Source organism: Equus przewalskii, chromosome 4 (assembly GCF_037783145.1).
Source record: "Equus przewalskii isolate Varuska chromosome 4, EquPr2, whole genome shotgun sequence".
Lineage (NCBI taxonomy): Eukaryota > Metazoa > Chordata > Mammalia > Perissodactyla > Equidae > Equus > Equus przewalskii.
In genome coordinates, this window is record NC_091834.1 from 10224392 (window position 1) to 10245301 (window position 20910).

Consider the following 20910-nt stretch of genomic DNA (forward strand, 5'->3'; position numbering starts at 1 on the left):
CTGAGGCAGCGTCCCACATGCCACAACTAGAAGGACCCATAATGAAGAATATACAACTATGTACTGGGGGGCTTTGGGGAGAAAAAGGAAACAATAAAATCTTTAAAAAAAAATTCACCTCTATATCTCTTCTAATGAGATGATGGTTTATAGATTCTTTTCCCAATCTTTAAGCTTCCATTCCTTCTTAGATTGCTACCTTTTCAGTCTAAAGGTCTTTCTTGACAGCCAGTGACAAGCACAATTATACCACATTACACTACTGACTCAAAGGAATGACCTTAGTCTTTCTTTAATTAACTTTCTCTCCCAAATAGCTAAAATAATATTTATGTTCTCTCTAGCAATTTTGGCAATCCTTAGCTTATTTTTCTGTTTAGTTTTTCAAAAGCTATGCCCGCTGAAACTTGTTACCTTCTGGTAGTCTAGATGTCATTTTAAGATATAGCGAATTGGAAGGTTCCCTGAGCAACCACGCTAGAGTTTTTTAAAGAACATTTTTCTAACTACAAAAATAATGCATATTCACAATAATTGGAAAAATATAAAAAATATGTAAAATTCAAATGCCACTTCTAGTTCCTCCATCTAGATCATCGCTGTTGAAAATGCTTGTTTTTTTCCCCTCTCTCTCTTTCTGTCTCTCTTCCTCTCTTCTCTTCTCTCTTTCTTCGTGTTTAAAGTTTTTTTAAGCAAAAATCATGTTAAGTTTTGTCATCTGTTTTCCTTACTTAGTCATATTTCAAGATGATTTTCCGATAACCTTATACAATGTTGCTCTAAACGATATGACTTAATGGTGCACATTAAACTTACATTCTATGAAAATACCATGATTTATATAATCAGTTCTTTTTCATTGCGTACTTTGAGTATATCTAATTAACATCCTTTTGCATAATTTTGGCAGATGCTCTAATGAAAGGTAGTATCAATTGTAGAAATAAGTGAAGACCAACCAAATGAGAAAAACTAAGGCTATTTATTTGGAACCTGCTCCAGCAAGGAAGTCAGTGACTATCACTTGCGTTTTAGCAGAAACTCAAAGGTGGGCAGAGGAGTGGGAAAGCTTTATACCAGACAAAAGGGAAGGCTTCAGGTGTCCCCTGATGGAGGCCATTTGTATGGGGGAGCTGTAGCTGAAATTAGAGGGGGTACACCCTGTGTTATTGGTTAGGGGTGCATGTTTAGCTTTCTCTGGTTGGCCCTAAGTTGGAAGCAGGGATAAAAATTAGGAAAGCTGTCAGTTATTAATCAAGTCCTGGCCGCCTTGGGTCGAGTGTTACAGAAGTTATTGTTTAGCTTCCTGGATTGTTACTAAACTAGCAGCCTGATGTCCTGCAAGCCTGACTTGTAGCAGGCTGGGTCCTGGGCTGTTGTTGTGGATGAGGGCTTGGTTTCCAGGGCAGATTGCTGAAGGCTGTGGGTCAGAGCTCTGTTTTTATGTATGGTCTGGCCATTGTTTGTTTCTATATTCCATCTCTCACAATTTATATTCCCAAGAGTTATATATCAGATCTCTATAGCCTCCTACCATCAAGCATTCGATACTATCATTTTCTTAAAAATATCATCAGTTTAGTTGGGGGAAAAAAGAATTACTTTTTGTTTTAACTTGTATATCTTTGATCTTTGATGAATTGATATTTTCCATAAATTCACTAGCCGTTTTCCATTCTTTTCTGCATTTTTTGCTCTTGATCTCTACTCATTTTCTGTTGGGAAATTGATCTTTTTCTTATTGAAAAAGAATGTCCAGCAGACAGTTGGTTATCTGGTTTTGAAGCTAATAGAAGTCTGGTGCTAGAGATCAATATTCTGAGATCTTCAGCATACAATTGATGTTTGAAGTACAGGGGACTAACCAATAAAGGGAAAATGCAACCTAAAATATGGTCTTTGAGAATATATAAATTTGAAGGAAGATTGAAGAGGATGGGGTTTAGATTTGCCGTGGTGGTTCCCTTGCTAGGCTCCTGTGAAACTAGTGTGCCCTGATTTGGATAAGGGGTTTTATTGTTAAAATTAAATAGTCACAGCGTTTTCCCACTTCATGGAAAAAATAATTAATTAGTGGGGAAAATATTGCACTTAGGACTTTTCTTGTAGATGTTTTCTTGGAATCTTTGATTTTGCTATTGCTTAGTTACAAACAAGTACTGAGAAAAAATACATTAAAATAGTAAATAAATCCTAACAAAAGAATCAGAAAGAAACTATCATGATTGCTTTGACAGCTCCTTATTTTTAAATTAAGATGTGCCAGCATCTAGCACAATGCCTGGCACATAATTGGAGTTCAACAATTATTTGTTCACTAAATCAATTAATTACTTAAATAAATAGTTAATTTAACGTATCTCCATTTCATGATGTTTCCCCAAGAACTAGACTTTCCTGGTGCCCTGCCACCATCTGTTCTATGAGAAAATAAGGAGACATTACAGGTTTAGAGTAGAGCGGTGGAATGACATGATGAAGGTGGTGTTTGAGAAGTGTAAGTCAGAAGTTGTGTGAGGGCTCAAAGATGGGAGTGATCAAATTGGTCATAAAGTTCAGAATTGACTTCACAGAGGAAGGAGCACATCAGTGGTCCATAAAAGACGGGTAACAGGGTCTCAAAGGATAAGTAAAAAGCTGATGGTAGAAAGTAGAGGAAAGGAAAATATCCCATGTAGAAGGAACACTATGAGAAGAGACAGAAGACGTGAAATAACATCCAAACAGTCAGATGTAAGACTAATTAGGTAAGATGATGCTAGAGTCTCTCAATGCCAGGCATAAATTTGTGCATAATTCCATAGGCAGTTGTGGCAGAGATTGCTTATTACCTAGCTAATAGCCATTGACTTCTACTTCTTTGGTAAAAAGAACTCCTATAACACTAGGGGCAGCAATTCCCCTACATAAAAGATATATTTCCTGGCCTCCATAACGTAATTAGGTGTGGCTATGTGGTTAAGTTCTAGTCAGTGATATATAAAATGGAAGTGTTGTGCGTGCCTCCCAGGAAAGATTCTTAAAAGTGGACAATGAGCTGAGGATATCCCTTTTATCTTTTTTGCCAGTAGGTTCTCCAGCAACCATCTAGGTCCATGAGGTAATCTTAAGGATGGAAACCAAATGCTAAGGATGAAGCAGAAAGATAGAAGGAGCCTGGGCTCCTGATGACTTTTTAGAGCCACTATGCCACCCCAAACTGCCTGCCTCAAAATTGATTTTGAATGAAAGAATAAACCCTCTTGTTATTGTGGATTGTCTATCAGGTGCATACAGACTTAATCCTAACTAATCCAGTGGTGAAGACAGACTGAGGATTTTTGAGACTAGAAATGGCATGGCCATAAAGATGTCACCTATTGCGCAAGAGTGAATTATCATTTCCCTACGTGCACACCTGAGAAATAGAAGGAGGAGAAAGGGAGAGGTCACACGTGTGTGTGTGTGCGAAAAGAACAAAATTTTATATGATAAAGTTTGTAGACCTTGGAACATAGGGAGCAAACAGTGCCCCCAGGATGCAAATTTGCCCTTGGCTCTTTCCAGTCCATTGTGATGTTTAAGAGCTTGAGAAGTGGACAGATCAGGATCTAAACCCTATCTGTGCTATGTACAGTACATACTTAGAAAAGTAGAAGTTAACTTTTCCAAGTTCCAGCATTCTCAGCTGTCGAATGGGCTAACAGTTCCTTCATTCCGGAGTTATTGTGAAAAATAAATGAGAAAATATATCTAAAGCTCTTAGCAGAGGCTGGAGCATCGCTGTTTTTCTTATTGTTGTACTGCTATTGTGTTTCGTGCACTTGAACATCCACATAACAAACCCTGCAATCTCCTCTCCAGGTTCTGTTTCTCATGATCCTCATTTAAAAGCTCATGACCACTGTCCAGGCTTATTTAAAAGAATTGAAATCAATTTCTCCTCACAGACCACAATGCAATTAAACTAGAAATCAATGACAGAAAGATAACTGGAAAATTCCAAAATACATGGAGATTAAACAACATACTTCTAGATAACACATGGGTCAAAGAAGAATTCTCAAGAAAAATTTTAAAATGTTTTGAACTAAATGAAAACAAAAACACAATTTATCAAAATTTGTGGGATGCAGCAAAAGCAGTGCTTAGAGGGAAATTTATAGCACTGAATGCATATGTTAGAAAAGGATAAAGATCTCAAATCAGTAGTCTAAGTTTCTACTTTAAGAAACTAGAAAAAGATGGACAAATAAAGTATAAAGTAACCAGAAGGAAAGAAATAATAAGAACTAGAGAATATCAATGAAATGGAAAATGGAAAATCAACAAAACCAAAAGCTGACTCTTTGAAAAGATCAATAAAATTGGTAAGCCTCTAGCCAGGCTAATTAAGCAAAAGAGAGGACAAAAATCACTAATATCAGAAATGAAAGAGGGGACATAAATATGGATCCTATGGACATTAAAATGATAATAAAGGAATACTATGAACATCTCTCTGTCTACAAATTTGATAATCTAGATGAAATGGACCAATTCCTTGAAAGACACTATCTGCCAGAACTCACACAAGAAGAAACAGACAATCTTGAATAGGCCTATATCTGTTAAAGAAATTGAATCAGTAATTAATAACCTTTCAATAAGGCCAGATAGGTCACTGGTGAGTGCTACCAAACAGTTAAGGAAGAAATTATACCATTATCCACAATCTCTTTCAGAGAATAGAAGCAGAGGAAATACTTCCTAACTCATTTTATGAGGCCAGCGTTACCCTAATACCAGAACCAAACAAACATATTACAAGAAAACCACAGAGCAATATCTCTCATGAACACAGATTAAAAAATCTTCAGAAAATACTAGCAAATTGAATCCAAAAATGTATAAAAGAATAATGCAACATGACCAAGTTGGATTTGTCCCAGGTATGCAAGACTGATTCTATATTTGAAAATCAATTGATGTAATCCATCACAACAACAGACAAAAGAAGAAAAGGCACATGATCATATCAATAGATGCAGAAACAGCCATTTATGATAAAAACTCTCAGTAAACTAGAAATAGAGGGGAAATTTCTCAACTTGATAAAGAATATCTACAAAAATCCTACAGCTATCATACTGAATGGTGAGAAACTTGAAGCTTTCCCAGTAAGATCAGGTACAAAGCAAGGATGTCTGCTCCCACCACTTCTTTTCAACATTGTTCTGGAAGTCCTTCCTAATGCGGTAGGGCAGATTGGGAAGGAAGACGTAAAACTATCTTTGTTTGCAGATGACATGATTGTCTACGTAGAAAATCTGAAAGAACTGACAAAAAAACTACTGGAACTAATAAGTGATTATGACAAGTTTTCAGGATGCAAGGCTAATATACAAAAGTCAATTGCTTTCCTATATGCCAACAATAAACAAGTAGAATTGAATGTTAAAAACGCAGTACCATTTATATTAGTACCTCCAAAGTTGAAGTGTTTTGAAATAAACCTAACAAAATATGTATAAAATCGATATGCAGAAACTACAAAACTCTGATGAGTGAAATCAAAGGAGAACTAAATAAGTGAAGACATATTCCATGTTTATGGATTGGAAGACTCAACATTGTTAAGATGTCAGTTCTTCTCAACTTGGTCTATAGCTTCCACGTAATGTCAATGAAAATTCTGGCTAGTTATTTTATGGATGTCAACAAACTAATTTTAAAGTTTATTTGGGAGACAAAACACCCAGAATAGCCAATGCAATATTGAAGGAGAAGAACAAAGTTGGAGATCTCATGCTACTCAACTTCAAGACTTACTATAAAACAATCAAGATAAGATGGTATTGGCAAGAGAAGAGACAAATAGAACAATGAAACAAAATAAAATATACCCAGATTAATATAGTCAACTGATCTTTGACAAAGGAGCAAAGGCAATACAATGAAACAAAGATAGTCTCTTCAACAAACGGTGCTGGAACAACTGGACACATGCAAGAAAAGAATCTATATACAGACCTTACATCCTTGAGTCTGGTGATGTCTTTTTAGATACAACACCAAAGTCTTGATTCCTGAAAGAAATAATTGATAAGTTGAATTTCATTAAAATTTAAAACTTCTGCTCTGGGAAAGACAATGTCAAGAGAATGAGAAGACAAGCCACAGACTGGGAGAAAATATTTTCCAAAAACACATCTGATAAAGGACTGTTATCCTAAATATACAAAGAACTCTTAAAACTCAACAATCAGAAAACAAAAAATCCAATTAACATGTGGCCAAAGACCTTAACAGACACCTCACCAAAGAAGATATACAGGTGGCAAATGAGCATATGAAAAGATGATCCACATAATATGTCAACAGAGAAATGCAAATTAAAACAATAATGAGATACCACTACACACCCAACAGAATGTCCAAAATCTGGAACACTGACAATACCAAATACTGGCAAGGGTGTGGAGCAACAGGAATTCTCATATATGGCTGGTAGGAATGCAAAATGGTACTTCCAGTTTGGAAGATCATTTGGAAGTTTCTTACAAAACTAAAAGATACTCTTACTATAGGATCCAGCAATCTCACTCCTTGCTATTTAGGCAGAGGAGTTGAAAACTTATGTCCACATAAAAACCCGCACATGGCTGTTTATGACAGTTATTCACAATTGCCAAAACTTGGAAGCAAGCAAGATGTCCTTCAGTAGGTGAATGGATAAACTGTGGCTTGTCATCCAGACAATGGAATGTTATTCAGTGTTAAAAAAAATGAGCTATCAATCCATGAAAAGACATAGAGGAACCTTAAATGCATATTACTAAGTGAAAGAAGTCAATCTGAAAAGGCTACGTACTGTATGATTCCAACTATATGACATTCTGAAAAAGGCAAAACTATGGAGACAATAAAAGATCTCTGGTTGCTGGAAGTGGGAGATTAGGATGAGTAAGAAGAGCACGGAGGATTTTTAGGACAGTGAAAATATTCTGGATGATACCATAATGATGGGCATATGCCATTAGACATTTGTCCAAACTCATAGAATGGACAACAGCAAGAGTGAAACATAATGTAAACTATGGACTTTGGGTGATAATGGTGTGTCAGCATAGGTTCATCAGGTGTAACAAATGTACCACTCTGGTGACAGATGTTGCTAATGGGGAGGCTATGCATGTGTGCAGGTGGGGGATATATGGGAAATCTCTGTACCTTCCTCCCAATTTTGTTGTGAACCTAAAACTACTCTTAAAAAAAAAGTCTTTTTTTAAAAAAAGGCATTTTCTGTACAATCACAGATAGCATGGAGTTGTATCTTACCCATAGTGAGGGTAGAAAATCCTACTAGGTACCCTTTCCATGATAATTTCCCATAAATGATCATCACTTTATGTATGTTAATACTTTGCATCTATGGATTTCGAAGAGAATGGTGAAGATTAATTCCCTAGTAAAAAGAAAAAGGTAATATGTAAGCGATCTGTCAAATATTACTCAGTAATGAATGGGAGAAAGAAGAGTCTAAAAAGATTTTTTTTCTTATGTTCATTGCAATACTTTGGGGGGGATGTTTTTCCACATTTTTTTCCTCCTATGTGTATACAGGGGACTACCCATATGTGATCTTTAAACACAACTTCGATCATACATACAGTAGAACAGACTCTACTATAGAGTTCAATACTCTACAGTATTGTGGCACATTGTTTTTGCTTGTTAATATATTAAAAATTTAATTCCCATAAGTAAATATACAACTAAAGAATTGGCTATCTTTGTGTAGTCTCAAGTCGAGCTGATTATCATAATTTATGTAACCAATCCCCTATTTTTGAATATTTAGATTGCTTTCAAGTTTTTACTATTATAAACCATATTGTGATGAACATCGTATCTTTGTCCACTTGTACAATTCATAAATATATCCTTAGAAAAATTTTTAGAAATGGAAAGGCTTGGTTAGAGGACCTTTGAAGTTGTCATAAAAGTTCTTTGGAAATACCAAGAAATGTCTAAAAAAACCCGACACAATCTTTTGAATACCGTAATGTGGTAATTTTGAATAATTTATGAAATCCTTTATTCATCCTTTGGATTCCTATTTTCTGTCTTACTAACAAATATTTCAAAGACCATCTGTTTGGGTTTTCCCCAGACATAGACTGTACGTGTGCAATCCACTTACTAAACTTCTTTCATATTTTTGACAGAAAAGCACAAAACTAATTTTTTAACTTAAAGCATGAATTCAATCTGTTCAGAATCCAGGTGTTTAGCTGTGCCAAGAAAATGTATTATTTTATAGAGAATCTTTCATTTTCAATCAAAAATTTGAAACAAAATACTTAAACACATCCTGCCATTGGATCCAAACATCATTTGTGAAACAAGATCCATTTTTCAGCAAGAATCCAATTTCAAGGTATGTTTGTGGAGCAAGAGCCTTTCTCCTTCATAGATCTTGAGCCCTTCAAACACAAAGCTACTAAAAATTGAGAAAGAGGAAGAGGAGGAAGAGGAAGGGTCTGCTGCCCAGGTGAATGTAATGGCAGTCCCCAGTTGTGCTCCAAAATTTAATGTAACCAGTATGTTAATTGATTAAAACTTAATATTCACTTTTTTGTATAAACAGTCATACAAACGTTTCTTAGCCAGCAAACTATTTAATCCACAGTACAGTTGAATCTACACATTATAAAAAGTAGAAAACATTACTGTTGCAGTGCCAGTAATTAAATTAAAAAACCCACTATGATGCTGGTTTGATAGTTTCGTACTTACATTGAATATTGGCTTATGAAGAAAACCAAACTTATCCACTGAGGGGTTTTATGTTTTACTTTGTTGTATTTCTGCAGTACTTTCGTCATTTATTGGAATGTGACAACCAAGAAGCTTATCCACCATTTATGGCACTGCTATCATAGGGCAGCGCAACCTTAGTTACAGGACCCCTGACCCAGAAATGAGGTTTAGCGCCTTTAGATTGTCTCTTTAAGGAGAGGAATGACTTTAACCATCACTAAAGCAAGGCTCATCTCCTCAAAAAGAGAACATACCAAGGAGAATACATTCTTACAAATGAACGTGTAAGAGAACATTGCACACTAAAGTGAAGCCAGACCTGCAAACCTTGTTGGACTCTCATGTGGTATTTCCAGCTGTTCTGACAGCTACTGGAGAAAAATAGTTGCCCCAGACCCCATTATATTTATGTGGCAGCGCCAGAACCCAAGACCTGACATATCTAGCCGATACATCACAAACTTCTTCTTTGACACATAAATGTCTGGAAAGTACTGAAGGAACTGCACCCTCCCACCCCCACCCCCATCCCCGCCCTACCTACCTACCCATACCTCCCAAGGCCACCTGAAATGCTCCTCCCTTCGTGCCTTTCCCTCACTCTGGTTCCTGCAGATCCTACTTCAAACTGAGATGTTCTGGCCTTCCTGTTCCCACAAGCCAGCTCCCACTCCATTTCCCCAATCCCATTCTTGGGACACTACCCTCCTTCTTTTCATTGTGCTTCACATGCCTGTCCGTGGTGCAGTGAGTGGAAAGGAGGCAGGGGAAAGGTCTTTCTGATGGAATTCACCATGGAGAAGAAACCATGCCCTCCTGTCAGTTGATAGAGATGATGAGCCTCTCTCTACCAAAGCTGACCCTGGGTTCCTCTATCCCAAGGAGAGAAGGGCTAGTGGTACAGAAAGCCTGTTTAACAGTTTATGATATGTTGTGGTAGACATTTACTGGATTGTCTGTCAAGCACCCTTTCCTAAGATTTGTCCTCCTACCACCATGCCCTCAGCCCACCTCCACAGGGTGCCTATAAAGTCCTTCCACTTACTAGATACAATTTATTGATCTTCATCCCTTCCCTGAGATATTTGGCATTAAGACTGAAAGAGGTCAAACTGTATCCTGTTTCTACAAGATGTCTCAGGAATTTTTTTTGTTGAAACAAGTTCAAATTCATTTTCTGATGCTTACAATCAAAAGAGCTCTGACCAATATGTACACACACGCACACACACACTCACACACACACACACACATTGGCTTTCTCTTCTAAGCAATCTTTATGTCATATCTTCCCTGCCCTTTGCTCTAGTAAGTGGGTTTTGGTAACCAGGGAAACAGTCTTGATTCCTAGCCCCAAGGGATTAAGGATAGGTATCTCGGAAATAGACAGGGCTGAATTCCCTGCTCTTTGGGTGACAATACAATCGCCACTCCCACCTCTCCTTGGTATGTTCCTTCACTTTCATGCAGGACTTTGCCACCCTTCCAATGCTAGCTAAATTTCACCTAGTAACTGATTTTACCATATCTTCCCTGCTGGATTTCAGATGAACAATTACAGATGAGCTGGATACCAGGCCAGGAGCCATGTTGAAAGGCAGTTGCAAGTTCAGAAGAAATTATAATACTGAGCCCCTCAAAGATTCTGGCTCAGTTATATGGTTCAGGGACTAGGTCAGTACAGTACTATCCTTCGGCTCCCATTCCTGGTTGATCTGGAGGTGGGATGACTATAAGGAGAGAATGTTCAGGAAAATCCTGAGGCCAACCAGGCAGCCAGCCAAAAACCTGCCTGCAATTGCCACAGAAGTATTCCTATCGTAATAGATACACTTTGAGGTCAGAGTAACACATCTCTTGCTTAAGTGGCATGTGGTTGGAAGAAAAGGCTCTTGCTTGTTGATAGAAAGGAATAAAGCACTGAACAACCAAGATTCAGACATGACTTTTTGCAATACAATCCTTCCTAAATAAGGTACAGTCTACTCTCAGAGCACTAAATTTCTACCTTCCCTGAGTTCCCAACTTAAAATGCTTGGAAATCTCTCCTCTTCCACAAACTGAAATGAATCACAGGTTTCTCTTTCTAATGATCTAAAATGTTGCTAAGTTTTCACTCTAGTTCACAATTTGTAAATATTATCTAAGATGCTTCTTTTATGCTAAACTGCAGGATTGAAGAAAATATTCAGACTTTAATAGTGATAGTCTTGAAGATGTGGTGTAATTTCATACCCGGAAAAGGATTCACTGGTAACGGTTATACACTGATGAGGATTATTTTAGGCTGGTTACTTTTAAAACTGCAGATGAGAAGGGGGCTGGTTACTTTTAATAAAAGCAACTCTGAGGAGCGGAATTTGCTTGCCCTTTGTTGGGAAACATTTACGTTTGTAAGGGAAACCTCTATCTGTAAAGATGCCTCCCTCTCTGTGCCAGGAGGAAGAAGGGGGATGCCCTTATCTCTAGAAACTCTTAATCAACGCCAAAGGCAAGAACTTAAGTTGTTTACTGTCTGGCAACCTCATGTAACTGACCACCCCCCCAACATCCTCCTTTGTCTTTAGCTGAAGATAATATTTAAGCAGTGACTTCTGCCATTTACTTAATCCGGTTTGATTCTTATCTGAAAGTTATAGGACTACCCAATAACCAGACCCTACAGGCACTGATACCATTTTAACAACTCTTTTTACATATTCTTTCCTTTGTCTTGTAAAGAGATAAGTCACATACCTATGCCTTAAATCTAGCCTTACTCTCCACCCATGTGCGCAGCAGCAGCTCCCCATGGCGGCAGCAGCTCTGACTGCCCATGGGTCCTGTCCCCATGCTATTCCACACTATTCTCTAAATAAAAGAGCACTACTGCCAGATCTTGAGAGTCCAAGAAATCTTTCTTTTGACTCCTCGGCTCACTGACCCCGCATCATACCCTATGCTCCAAGTGCCACACTGGTGCAAATGGCTGCAGGACCAATGCCTTCAGTGCATCTACAAACTCAAAGAGTCATTTTGTCCCCTAACAGTGGCCCTTTTCTGTGTTTACTTGTCTTGCATTCCACAAATTATGCTAGCCTGCTTGAAACTCTTGGAAATCACACCAGAGTTGTAACTGAGTGAAAAGGGGCTCGTTCTGCTCACCACAATTCAGTGCCAATAGATTGCAAATGAGGCGGTGGTTGAGAAAGGAAAGTTTATAAGATTAGTTAGCATAGTCAGAAGATGGTGGACTAGTGTGGTAAGGAACCATCTTAAAATTATACAGAATCTTGAGGCAGTTATATAAGGGAAATAGGCAAGGGAGGGGGCTTTAGGAATGTCAACCATCTGGTGTGATGGACTTCAAGGGGCCTCGTTATCTCTTTCTTTTGTCATTCATGATGGGTACCAATGCAGAGTTTTTCTTTCTGGTGGTCATCTTGTTCCTGGGGAATTCAGAGAACAAAGTTATCTTCTTATCACAGCTGGGAGATATATACAAGCGATTCATAGAACTAGCAGATTGTGTATTTTGTAAAAGCGAGAGGTGCTCAATCATCTAGGTCATGTGCAGGCTAGAATGTATTCACAGAGACTAGTGAGTTAGGCTCATAGTTATAATATTGCTTCCCTTCCCTAAGATGGCTTCCCTCATGCTAACTTAAGATCTGGCTGTTACAGAGTGACTCCCACATCCACTAGCTATGCAAGAGCTGCGCTACTTTGTGGATAACATGCGTTTCAGCCGGGAAGACCTATCCCAACTTTGACAGGGCGTGGATTTGTGCAAGGCAAAGAGTCGTTGGTTCCTTGCTTGGCACCACTCCTACTTTAGGTGTCAGGAAGCTATTCCTCACTTGGTGCATTAGGTACTGGTGTTTATAATACACTAAATCTGGTGACATATAGTTAGTATTGTCAGAGTAAAGTGTGCTTACATGCCTTCTCTCTTTGTTTCAGGAAGGTTTCTGGGAGGATTTTTACTCAGCCTATTCAAAGGATTATATGGGGCAGCAGCTTGTCCTGGAGCTTCCATGAGTGTTTTCTTGAGCCCTTGACTGAATTCCTTCATCCATGAAATGTGTCTGAGATCCCCATTTCCCTCTCAGAAATAGTAACAATACATTACCACTATGTAATTTGTTTCGAAGATTGTTCAAAAGGCCTGGTTTTTATTACTCATTTACTCAGATGGGATTCATTCTTTTAACAATTAGCATGTAGCAAGGGTAGACACATGAATCCTAAGAGTAAGGGACAGTTATGCTACGAGTAGCCAACTACAGAGCGTGAGAATATTCAACTAAATTCACAGAGACTCAAATCAATTCCTGCCATCTGATACACTTTTACTAAGTTTTTCTCTTTTCCTCTCCCTTTTTTGAGGATATATCCTAAACTGGATCCATCACCTCTTCTCCAAAACCTCCTCCTCTTGAGTTTCCTTTCTCTGTGATGGACACCACCCTACATGCAGCTGCCCCTGTCAGAAAGCTGGGTGTCATCCCTCATACATCTCCTTCGCTCGTATTTCCAGATCTCAACAAATACTAAGTTCTGTTAATTCAACATGTTGACATGTCACTCCATACCCTTCTCTCCATCTCCTTTATGTCTTTCCCAGTTCAATTCACCATCAACCCTCCCCTAGGTGACTATAACAGCCTCCTAGCTGGTTTCTCTGCCTCCATTCCTGTCTCTCTCTACTTCCTTATTCACATTGCGCCAAGAGAGAGATTTTAGAAGGGATGCATGGTTGTAAAACTTCTCTGCCTCAAACCCTTCATTGGCTCTCTGTTGCTCCTGGGATAAAATCCAGTGTGTTATATGTACCACCTCTCCAGCCTCATAGGCCACCACTGCCTCTTCCACTCTCTTCTCAAGCCATATAGAATTGCATGGAGTGCCCAATGTGCCCCACTCTCTCTAATATCTGGGTCTTTGCATATGCCAATCTCATCATTTAGAATAATATCCCTGTCCCCCGTCCCCCTATCCCGCTTCCATGCTTGATTGCTAAAGCCTCAGACTTCAGAACTGTCACTCATTGCTATTGCCTTAACAACAGCAGTAAAAATTGTCTATTAATATTTTTCTCAAGGAAATATACTTTCTCTTTCTGGTTTGTACTTATAGCAAGTTTCCTCGGATTTTACACAGCTCAAGTTGCCAGTTTATGCCCGGTTATCATGAAATTATAACATCTTTTGCACACATAGGATGGTCCTTCTATCCTTGGCAAGTGAATTAGGGACCACTAGAAACTAGAGCTCTTTGGAGCCACTAGGGTGTTCTTCTATAAACACGCAACTATTTACTTCAACTTTGAGGTGAGTAAGTTTCTTTCAGTGTCTAATATTGCCTATAATAACTATTTCCTCGCTTCCAGGCTATCATTTGATGATGAAAACAGCTTAATATTTTACTATATATCTCCCATCCAGTAAGTTATAAAATAACTTTGTTCTCAAAACAATCTCTGACTCTTGGAACCTTAGCTGAGCTTTCCTGAATCTTTGCAGACTGGTTTCCTGCTTTGTGGAAAGCAGGAAAGCTATGTGGACACAGACAGCTATGTGGACTGCCTCTGAGGTTCCATTTTTTGAGTTTACAGTACCAAGTCCAGAACGTTCAAGCCATGGACACTTGTTGTTAGGACCATAGGAATTTTTTGTTTCATTTGTTTCATTTTCATGACCAAAGCCTTTAGAAACACATTGGCATAAAATCATCAAATACGGAAAGCAAATTTGGTTTCTTAATGGGAGTATTTAATCTTTCCAAGTGCTGAGTACAATTAATTTTCATCTTCCTAAGACTTAAGGGTGTGCTTGAAAGTCTACTCACAGATAGATTGTCAGTGTTATCTTAAAGATTTTCACTTTTTTATTTTGGGTTTTGTTTGTTTTGTTTTTCTACCTACAGCATCCACAGTAAGAACTCATTTTCCTTCATGATATGTATATAGATGGATAGATACATATCATATATCTCTCTATATATTTCAAGAGAATACACACACACGCACACACACACACACTATTGAAACAAAACTTCCATGACATAATATTTACCCTTAGTATACGTGATTCACACTGACATCATTGACATTTTTTATTCTATCCTACCTTATACTATCCTACAATAATCTGGTCACTACCCATTAAGTTGACTTCCTTATCTGCAATTGAGGCACAAGCTGCAATTTGAAAAGCATTGGTTTATTACATTTGACAACAAGAAAATAACAAGGCAAGTAAAGTAGACTAGCGTGACTAGTGATTTTATTTTCTAGAACATTTTCCCATCCTTTTTTCCTTTTATCTCCAGGTGATCCTGTAGGGGCTTGATCACCATGGCTTCTTCATTTGCCAGCCTTTGAGGGGAGCTTGTGACTAAAGTTGGGTCAATTCTAACACATTTCCTCCTGGACATAGTAATCATTCCAGGTAAGGACATTTAACCCCAGATGCACTGTTCAAAACTTCTCTGCTGGAATGAGTGTGGAAGATGGCCTCTTCCTTCGGGCATTGCCAAGCTGTGAGAATGTGGGCGTAGACTGTTGGCGGCCATCTTCTTCTCGCTTGTGTGGAGGAAGCCCGATTGCATGATTCCAAGCTCTGTTAACGGATGGCGAGAGACAGAGAGAGCCCGGGGAGCAATATTTGAGCAACTGGATCAAGCTGTGAAGAACTCTAGATTTATCTTGTTCTCCCCAGGTATATGAGACAATATAATTTTCTTTTTGCTTAAGCTGTTTTGAATCGAGTTTTCTCACTGGTGAAGTGGAAGAGTTCTGATAATGTGGTAAAGCAGGTGGACACAGAGAACTTGATATCAATGACGTGAGCGTGAAGATCACATGCGTGTGTTCAGGTTGGAAATATGCTATCCTCTGCCTCCCTTCTTATATCCACGAAGAAATGGGCTCTTCAGTGACTTATGTGGCAGGATAATATGGATTTTAAGTATTAATTCATATGTCCTTCCCCCCACCAGATCCTCTACCCCTTGTCCTTTCCCCCATTCAGTCAGTTTGGCACTCTTTGTTCATTTCCTCAGAAAAGGGATGGCACCGCAGAAATACAAAGTCTTGGCTTTTCACTTTCAGTTGCCTAGGCTTCAGGAGAACATGAAGAAGCTGTGAGAAACAAGACCAAAAGCTTTCTAACTGTCAGACCAGAAAGGGATTCCCAGGCTGAGGGGAGTGACAGATGAAGGGGACATGATGTGGGAGAAAGTTGGGAGAGGCCCTAGGAAAAGTCACTTCATTCTGCTCTAGAATCTGGTCCCACAAGCAGAGTCCAAGATCAATGCCTGGAAGACTTCCTGGCTCCACTGAGGGGAGGACCAGGCTCTCTCTGTGCTGAGGAGCTTCGTTAGTCGTTCTTGCATTGAGGCTCAGTGAGAATTTCCCTTCTATAGCAGTTACCACATGGCCTGCTGAGTGTTGAGGAGGAAGACTGCCTTTCTGTGTCCCTCTGTACCCATCCCACTAATCCTGGGTAGACAACCCCCACCGGGATACACAAAATCCCCCTGAAGTGGAGTGTGAGGCCTGGATACAGACAGAGAGGTTATTGAGAATGAAGAAAAGCCTGCTGCACCTGAACTTGAAGGAAGCAAATTATTACCAGACTGAAATCTCTCCAGAGCTAGGCAGTAATAAAAAAAATCCAACCTGACCCGCAGCCAGTACTGAACTGCACATTTTTGTTTCATGTCTTCTCAACAAATATTAGCCAATGTTAAGTCCAGTGCTAGCTGCTGATAATATAAAGATGACCAATACCAGAGTCCCTACCCTCATGTTGCTCACAGTGTGGGAATGTGTAGTTGCAGAAATGTATGTAACTGATCCTATCCAAAAGGCTGATGGAGTGATGGGTGGCCTGGATCGCTTCCCAAGGCCTCTTCCATTCTGTCATTTGATAATTTTTCTTTTTTTTCAGTCAAAAGCTACCCTGCATTGTCACGATTTTCATTTGTGTCTAGCCATAAGCATTCAACCTCTATAGTTCAATGAAGGAATTTTTCTATAATATTTCCCAAGGGGGAAAACTTGGCATTAATTACAGTTTTAAAAACCCAGAGTAAACGATGCAAGCAAGAGCCTCTGAGAGATCACTTCCCCCACCTTTATTGATAAATTCTGGCAGAAGTGTGTGGCGCCAGTTTGATCTGCTGCAAGTGCTTTCCGCTGGGCCTGGCTCCTAATCACAGCCTTGCCAACGGGATGGCCTCCTTCAGTACAATTTCCACTCGAGTGCTGTATCAATTCTCTCCTCTTCATAGAAATAGCCTGCCCTTCCTATTTCTTCTCTTCCTCCCCAAACTCCTTCAATAATTGACGCTAGCCCAGAGCCTGGAGGCCCTGAAGCTCACCCTTGGGCAGCCCTTGATTAAGAAGCCATCGAGTGGCCGCGCCCCACGTCAGAATCCTGATCTCTGCAGTCAGGTCCATGCCATTAAGTGGTACTTGAAAGAGACTGCTTAAGTACATGGCTTTGTGGTGGGTTTTCTTTCTTTTCCCCTTACTTCGTCTTAGTGAGTCTTTCCAAAGAAATACATTTTGAGCTAAGAGCCTCTTCCAGGGTGGAGAGTATATCTGTAGGTTTCAGGGAATTAAAAAACCGGGCCACCCCCTGCCAGGTTAGTTAAAATGGAGCCAAACAGCTCTCCTGGAGGAGGAGACGGCCCCTTGTAAGGAAGTGAACCACCCTCCTAATCCACGAGAGAGAGGAATTTTTCAGAAGCGGAAGATGGATGATTTTGAAAAGATTATGCTGCATTCCAAAGACAGACACTGTAAGTAGAACATTCTAATTGGGTGACTGTGTTACAGAATAAGTTAATAACGGAACTGACCACATCTTAAGAACAGGCAAAGCATTTCCCTGAACAATAGTTTTTCTACATTCTTTTCATTCTGTAGACTCAGAGAAGGTATTTGGATGGATCATATGCCTTTTGTGAACCCATGACCCGGATTTAGAAAAGCTGAAATTAATGCATGCCGACCTTTCCTAATAAGCTCAGCTCACCCCTTCCTGGCTCCCGTCCCCAAAATGAACTCTAAAGCATAGAATTCAGAAAGCAGAAACTACGTGCACAAAGAGTTACAACTGAAGTTTAGTGTAACCCTGTCACATTTTGACAGTAAATTAACCAGTTAGATGTCACATTGGGTAGAACATATTCCTATGGATTGTCAAGGACTAGAAAGAACTACTGTTGATTTGTATGTGCTTTATTGAAACACTGTAATGGGTGCCTCTCTTAAGACAACAAAATTAACCGGATTTATGCTCTTCACATATGGCAGCAGCTTCATCATACTTAAATGTTCCAAGGTTGGCATTGGAGAGAGAATTTTCATATGGGAAGCCCTGGGTGCCTCCCAGGCAGAGGCCATTTTTTCGCATCAGTGTAGACAGTTCTCCAGCTTCTCTTAGAATCCGGGCTGGAGGAAGAGATGGCTGGAGATGGGAAAAGTTTAGCTCTGGCTGCTGATTAAGGCTCAGGTTCCAATTTTGAATTTCATGTTCTGGAATATTCTTCCCAGTATGACCAACACTTAAGAAGTTCCTTTCTCTGGGAGAAAACATGTCTCTGAACTCTAGGGGAATGGCCTTACTCTATCCCCATAAGATATCACATGAGAACACAATAGTCCAAACTCAGAGTAAGAGGTAGTGTGTGGGTCTTTTCTCTACTTGATCACCTATAATACATAGAATCACAATAACTTACACAAACGTATTACATTCATAAATAGTTGCTCCTTAAATTATTTCAACATCTCAGCAAGTTAATCATGATCACGCCCTTTCCTTTCTCAGAATATTCCACCAGCTCCCCTTTAACTCTCAGAGAAGCTCTAAACACTTTAGCACAACATTCAGGGCCCTTCAAGGAGTAGAATGAACAATCAAGGAACAAAGTTGAACAGTATAATGATGTTTAATTTGTGGCCAATTCCCTTCTAGATTGTGGTCCTCCAGTGCAAGATTGCATTCCAATCCTGTCTTTGCTGTTTTCCATCCATGTGACTTTGGAGAAACCACTCGATGTTTCCATATAAGGAAACTGAGTTTCAGAAACATTAGCTTCTCCAAGGTTACCTGGATGGAAAATGACAGAGGTGGGATTGGGACCGAGTTTGTTTGACTCTAGAGCTGAGCCCCTCTGAGTTCCTCTGAGTCAAGTCCCTGCTGTTCACAGTGATGGGGACATAGCAGAAGTATGTTGTTATTATAAGTCCCTCTCCCAGGTGGCAGCCAGAGCTAAGTGCCTAGGAATGCCTCTGTTAATTAGCATCTCACACGTTTTGAGTTAATGATCAAGTTAATGACTTCCATTTCTCAAATGAGGAAATTGAAACTCAGGGAAGTTAAATGGCCTTCACAGTTGTAGGCATAGAAAGTGACAAAGTCAGAATTATAACCCAAGTCCTTTGATTCTTAATCCAGTGTTCTTGCCATGCCACTCACTGAACACATATTTAAAATTTATAATTAGGGAGAGATATAATTGAGAATAAAAGAATGAATATTTAAACTTTCTAAGAGAAGAGATCTTTTGTAGAAAATTTAATCTTATTTGTTTATTGGCAGGAGTGACAAAATATCCAGTTTTAAAAGTACTTCGTTGTACTTTTAAAACAGAATTTTAAAGTAAAATCTATACTTCCCCGTAGATGAGTAAAACCAGATTTTAGTAGGTAGGCTTGAAGGGGCTGGAAGCATATTTATGATAAATAGAAAGTAAATCTATTTTTATTGACTCAATCCTTAGGATATCAGAATGAAAGTATATGTGTGTGCTTATGTATTATTCTCCTAACCATTTTTCCTCTCTTCAATGTCTAGGACATCCTACCTGAAAATACGGGGGGAAATTCAGAATTTACAGTAGATTCTTAATTCTTGACGTGAATAAAGGCACAACTTAAAAAGTCAAATGTGGCTTTAGCAAAAGTAAATATAGTTGTTGGGTTTCTGCCCGCTATTCTTTCCAGAAACTCTTACTCATCAAACATTGAAAGTGAATACAGCTTTAAGCTTAAAAAAAAGAAAGAAAGAAAAGAAAGATAATTTTTCCCTCCCTAGTGTTGAAATACCCTATTAAAACCTTGAGAATAAAACTTCCTTCCCCATCAATGTTTTCCTTTTCTATTAAGCAGATATTGATTTCCCCTCCCCTGCTTTTGACACAGGAGTCCAAATGACCATGGCCCTTTGCTTTGCTGCCTCCTTTGTGTCCTGATGACTGCCAAGGCAGTATGTTTATGAGATGCCTGGTGCTAGGCAGCCAACAGGGGGTGCTCGCTGCATATTTGGATGAAGGGAAGAAAGACTGGATTCAAAACAGTCTTCAGTTTTATTTTCCTTTACTTTCAATGCAAAAGTAGAGACTACAGTTCTTCTCACACACAAAGGTTTTGCAAATATGTTCCGAAGCAAGGTGAGGAAATGCATCGGTTGGTGGAGGGGCCTTAGGGAGAGCCAGTATTTATACACGAAGCAGGTCCTGGGGTTCTGAGGAGCTAGGGTCCCTGAAGGATTTGGGTCATTGATCATCAATTACACCTGCATTTTCTCAGCTATAATGACTAAGTTTATTGGATAATTTATCAACTTCTTACTTTGTGTACATAGAAACAATGTGAGTAGTGAGAAAATATGTTCTAATTTTGCTTTTCCTGGTTCCTTCTGAGCACATCACTTCGCACTCAGTCTCAGCTTCTCCATGGATAGTAGGCAGAATGGGCTCACGATTCCCACAGACAGTTTCTCCTATGTATAAACTTGCTGGTTCAAATGGCAAATAAAAATAATAAAGACATTTTGGAATATAAAATTTTGAGGACAGCCATGCATTTTCACATTAAGGAAAGACTGGAGAGCTGTTAGGATGCCATGTAGTTCTTACCTGCTTAGATTCAGATTCAGTTTGAATTTATAAAAATCCCTAAAAATAAAAATGTGGCATATTCAAATATTATCTGATTGTGATGTTAAAAAAAATCAAGTTTAACCTTAGAAGGAGGTTAAAAAGAGGCTGCTTGAACACAAGACAAAGGCTGACAGAAACAAGTCATTTTGAATTATTTGCCTCTGAAAATAAATGAAAAAGATCAGA